We start from the raw sequence: 6,190 nt of genomic DNA on the forward strand, positions 1-6,190 counted from the left end.
CCATCTTTGGCCTGCAGGCCATGGTTTGCTGACTTCTGATATATGAACTCCTTCTATGTGGCTATCAAGGGATCAAGTAGAATTATGTGTATTGACAAAGATGTTCATCAAGTTGTTTAAATATATTTATGTTAGATATATATATGTATGTATATTTTTAGGAAGGAGGAGGACAAAATTACACATACACTTGTACAGGCCTAAAAAAGTCTTAAAGGACACACACCCAACTGTTAACAGTAATACACAGAGAGATCAGGATTGAGGAAGTGGGAGGTTGGGGCAGATGGGTACTTTGCCTTACCTTATTGCTTAAATCTTGTGCACTGAAAGAGCCTTGGTTCTGTAATTAAAATAAAATTCAACCATGGCACCTGAGTGGCTCAGTCTGTTAAGCACCTGACTCTTGATTTTGGCTCAGGTCATGGTCTCAAGGTTGTGAGATGGAGCCCTTATGGGGATCCTCACTTGGAGAGTGTGGAACGTGCTTGAAATTCTCTCCGTCTCTCTACCTCTTGCTCAATTCTCTCTCTCTCTCTCAAAGTAAATAAATAATTCAGGGACGCCTGGGTGGCTCAGCGGTTGAGCATCTGCCTTTGGCTCAGGGTATGATCCCATTGTTCTAGGATCAAGTCCCACATTGGGTTCCCTGCATGGGAGCCTGCTTCTCCCTCTGCCTGTGTTTCTGCCTCTCTCTCGCTCTCTCTCTGTGTGTGTCTCTCATGAATAAATAAATAAAATCTTTTTAAAAAAATTATGGGAAATGAGAATTAAGACTATGTTGATGGTCCTCCACAATCCAGGCCCAGTTTTGAATCCCTTTACCACCCTTTTCATCTTTTCTGGTTGCTTTCCCCTCAAAACCTTTTGCTCTGTCTGCCTCCTACCACCCAAAAAAATTCAAATGAGTTTTACTGGTCTTATTCAGAATATGCTTAAACTTGTATTCTACATAGCACGTAACAACCTCACAATCATAATAGCCACAAAATTGCCCTTACGCAGTGCTTCTAAGCTGTAGAATCCCATGATTATAGGTGGGAGTCTAGATGGATCAATGGACAAAGTGGAGGCAAGTTTGTTTGAGATGCCGGGTCTTGGTCGGGAAGTAGGAAGCAGAATCTAGAGTCGGGGTCTGTGGCAGAGCTGGGGACAGACACAGCAGGCTCAGCTGAGGCCTACCCTGGTCAGCAATTGGGGTCCTTCCAGGTCTGAAGAGTCACAAGACTGTTATGGCAGCTTCTGCTTTCCAGGTCATTAGATGCACTTTCGCCTGAGCCAAGAGCTGATGGTCTGCTGCAGGCCAGCCCTGGTGTGATAGGTGGAGGTCTGTACCCTCGCAGGTGGAACGAGCCACAAACATGTAAGTAGGTGAAGTGCTCAGCTCTGGAATATGTGTGCCACAGAGGGGAGTGCAAGTGGGAGGGGATCTTTGTGCAATAGGTCACATCTGAGTCACAGCTGAGTCACTCTGAAGTATGAATAGGAGTTCGCCACATCAACCAAGGCAGGGCAGGAAATTCGAGGCATACGGAAGAACAGAGATGAAGGTTCAGAGATGGGAAATACTGTGAAAGTCATCCTAAGAAGTTTATGAACAGAGGAGAAGCTAAGAGATGGCAGATCAGGAAGGGGAACCAGCAGAGGTTGCAGGCAAGGGAGACAGGAAGTCATATCTGAGCTTTAGAAGATTTTTCTGGTGGTCATGCGGAATGAGGGGGGAGAGCTGTCGATCATCTCTTGTCCAGGTGAAAAGTGACGTGAACTTAGATTCAGCCCTTGAGGGGACTTAGACTATGCAGCCCCTCTCCTCTGGGCCATGCTCTAAGTTGTCCTCTCTGTTTGCTGTGTTCCCTGCTCTCCTCTTGGCGTGGCCAGTTCTCCTTCAGTCTTTAAATTTTTAAAACTCAGGCATCCTCTGCCCCGCCGTCAAGAAAAGTTCACAGATACCTCCACCCTACATCCTACCACTCCCAGCTGGATCAAGGACCTCTATTCTGGGTTCTATGAGGCTCTGTGTGTTTCTACTTCTGTATGAATCCCATTGCCTTATGATTGTATTGCAGATTCTGAATTACCAGTAGATGGTGATTTTCTTAGGATGGAAGCCAGATCTCATTAATCTTTGGGTCTCCAAAGCACTAGCTTAAAACTTGGCTCCAAGAAGGGGATTAGTAAATACATGTGACTGAATGAATAAAGGGACGAATGAAAGGTGAAGAGCAGAGATGAGAGATATTGGGGAGGCTGAAACAGGATAACCTGTTGTTTTATTCAAGGCAAATTCATACTCAGAGACTGAGCTTGTCTTTGCCAGCAATGTGTTTAACACGGTGGGAATTTCACAAGTCAATAGCATACAAACCAGTGGTAGATTTATCACACTGTATTTCCAGGCAAAGGGAGCTGAAAAGAATAAAGTCCAAAAATTTTTTAAAGTAATTTTTAAAAAAGATTTCATTTATCTATTCATGATAGACAGAGAGAGAGAGAGAGAGAGAGAGAGAGAGAGGCAGAGACACACAGGCAGAGGGAGAAGCAAGCTCCCTGCAGGGAGCCCAATGTGGGACTCCATCCAGGGACTCCAGGATCACGCCCTGGGCTAAAGGCAGGTGCTAAACCGCGGACCCACCCAGACGTCCCAAAACAGCTTTACTCTTAAAAATAGCTTCATTTTTGTCATAAATAAAACCAATACTCAACACATGGCAAGTGATTGGGCAGGGCTGGTGGGAGGGTGGACAGGGAGAGGGTGGCATCCAGGATCAGGATGCCTCCAGGTTTTCTGGTTTGGGAGGAGTGGACATCTGAACTGTTTTTACTCACAATTCTTCTGACACTCAGTGTGTGGGTTTTTTTCCTCACACCAGTCACTTCAATTCAGTTCTGATACTCTCCCCCTGGAGTTAGTATCAGATCATACAGGGCAAAGGCTAGTCCCATCCAATCGTTCCCACATCAGATGCCAATGGCAAGTCCAGGTTCTCAAGGGTACCTAACCAACTGGCTATAAATTGGGGGTTTCCACAACCCCCTGTTCAGGTTCAGTAATTTGCTCTATGGCTCATTGAACTCAGGGAAACACTCTACTTAGATTTACCAGTTTATTACAAAGGATAGAACCCAGCAACAGCTGCATGGAAGAGATGCAGAGGACAAAGCTTAGGGGATGTAGAGGGGGTGGTATGGAGCTTCTCCACCCTCTCTGGGTGCTCACCCTCCTAGCACCTCAATGCATTAATCAATCCAGAAACTCTGAACCCCATCCTGAAGCTTTCTAGGAAACCCCATCCACCAGTCAGTTGATTAGCATACAAACCATATTCATCACTTTAGAAATTCCAAGGGTTTTAGCTGCTGTATACCAGGGACACAGGACAAAAATTGAATATATGTTTATCACAGGAATTGTTACTAGTGTTAACCAAGGCAGGAGATAGGAGAAGAAGAGCAGATAACAGAAGGAAGATTGTCCAGTTACCTATTGTGTAACGACACAAAACCACAATGGTTATTTATTATTACCTTTTGCAGTAGCAGGGGTCAAGTGACCACCCTGAGTCCCACTCCCGGGTCAGGCTGCCAGGCCCCAGATACTGGGCGTGGCTTCTGTGGGACACGTTCTGTGTCCTACACGACTGTTGTCATCTCCGTGTAGTGTAGAATGCCCCTTACTGGCTTTTCTTACTGTCTGTATGCCACCCACATATTCCAGGAATTCTTTCTCTCAATCTTTGCAAGGGGCCTCTTACATCCACCCAAGCCCCAGACGCTCAGGGCTTTGGCAGCCTTGTGAAACAACATTCCTCATGTGATCCATTGTCTATACTTAGAGGGGCCACATGTCAGAGCTCTTTCTTGCATATAACTGGAAGCCTGGCATGCATAGGTTTAGGCAAAAAAGGGAATTTATTGGCTCACATAACTAAAAATTCCAGGGGCTGGATCTAACTTTAGCCATGGCTGGATATAAATGCCAGGACCTTGGTTTCAGTCTGACGATTTAGTCTCACTCCTGGCTCTAGGCTCCATTCTCAGCAAGTTCTCCCTGTGTGGTGGCAAAACGTGTTTACAACAGCTCCAGTCCATTCCTTTCCAGCCAGGTCAAGCCAGAAGGAGCAAGCCTTTTATCTAGAATGGCAGGCAACAGCTCTGAGAGTCACTCTGAGGAGGCCAGTATGGTTGTCTGCTGGCTTCTGAACCCATCTTTGAAGTCAGGGGCCAGTAACAGGGTCTTCTGTTGGATAAGGAGGGATGGGTCCTTGGGGGGCGGTGAGGGTGGGGCAGAGGGGGGAGGGTAGAGGAAGTAACAAATGTTTACTATGAGTGGGGGAACAACACTGAAATCCCACCAGGGTGGAGCTCAGACAGCACTGGCAAAGTGCCTGGCACTTTGCAGCTCTCAGGAAATACCTGCACATTGCATGAAAATAGGGTACCACAAAGCCACCACCTGGGACTCAGGCCTTAAGGTCAGTGTGGGCCCAAAGGGTGGAGATGCCTGCTGGCTGAGTCAAGATATTCTAGAGGCCTGCAAGGCACAGACTCTTTTTGTTTTCGATATTTAATTGCTAATCTCCCTAGAGAAATACAGGCAAAAAGGCAACCCTGCCCCCAACCCCTGCATCTGCCAGAAATGTTGCAGAGAATCAAGTCTTTTAAGATTGTTATAGCAGTAGTCCTTATTCTTTAGTTTCCAATTTTTTTTTCCTAGATGGAACCTAGTAGCCCAATTTATTATTTTGTTCATTCATCTGATAAGCATTTACTGATCACCTACTCTGGGTCAGACACTGGAGTTACAAGGGTGAATAAGGCCCAATCTTAGCTCTTGAGGCATTCCTAGGCCAGAGTAGGGGAGACTGAACAAATGACTGTTCTAAATTTGATGACTATGAACAAAAAAGATATAGAGGAAGAACTCTGAAAGGAAGGAGCAGCCCTTTCCGCCTGGGGTCCTTTCACCTGTGCAGTTCCTCAGAACAGTGGGGTGAAATCACCTCACTTCATGCCTGGTGCACCGCCCATTATCGCAAACTGGAGGGTAAGGTTGGCAGGAATTTTTTAGAAGGGAATCTGGCAACAACTAGCAAAATATTTCCAGCATTTTCTTTTCTGGGAATGTACCTTTCCATGCACATGTGAGAAATTACATATGTATGAGGTTTTTTACTGCCACGCTGTTGGTAACAACGAAGACTGGAAATAACCTTGAGGTTCAACATCGATAAAAAAGACAGTGCAACCCCACAAAGGTATACTATGCAACTAGAAAATCAACTCAGTAGGTGCTGATCTGGAACAATCTCCGAGACATACTGAGAAGTGAAAAAGCAAGTGACTGAACTGTGTTCTAATACGCTGCCATTTTTACAAAAAAAAAAAAAAAAAAAAAGAGGAAAATGATCTATTTTGCTTGCACATATATACACTAGCTCTAGGGACGCCTGGATAGCGCAGTGGTTGAGGGTCTGCTTTGGGCTCAGGTCATGATTCTAGAGGCCCGGGATCGAGTCCCACGTGGGGCTCCCTGCATGGAGCCTGCTTCTCCCTCTGCCTGTGTCTCTGCCTCTCTCTGTGTGTCTCTCATGAATAAATAAATAAATAAAACCTTAAAAAATAAACTAGCTCTAGCCGGAAACCAAAGACGCTTAGAGTTCCTTTGGGGAGAGAATGTGGGTGTCTGAGCGGTAACGAGAGGGAGACCTTGCTGCATCATTTATACCACCTTTTATTTTTTTTTACTGTATTATCTGCTGGAAAGAAAGCACCCCTCTCCCTATTCCTAGAAGAGGCCAGGAAGGGGAGGAGGCGGCAATCTGTATCTCTGGGAGGGTGGGCCTGGCTGGTTTCATCTTGGGGATCCCTTCATGGTCCCCCAGAAGGGCCACCTTCAGGCATCTCTCTTCACATCGACTTGGCAGGAACTCTGAGCGTCAGCAAGAGCTGCTCCACCTAATATCAGCTTTCATTTCCTTTTCTACGCCCGACAGAAGACGTGGTGCTTTCACAAACCTCGGGGTTCGGGGTGGAAGGTCCCGGGCTCCGACCTGGGGCGGGCGGCCGGGCAGGCTGCGGCTCCTGGCGGCTCTGCGAACCCTCCAGCACCGCAGGCTTCAGCGCTGGGCGGCGGCAGCTGTTGCAGCGAAGCCTGCTCCTGGCGCTTCCTGCTCCGCTGAGGGAAGTCCCC

Source organism: Canis lupus, chromosome 17, assembly GCF_003254725.2.
Source record: "Canis lupus dingo isolate Sandy chromosome 17, ASM325472v2, whole genome shotgun sequence".
Taxonomy (NCBI): Eukaryota; Metazoa; Chordata; class Mammalia; order Carnivora; family Canidae; genus Canis; species Canis lupus.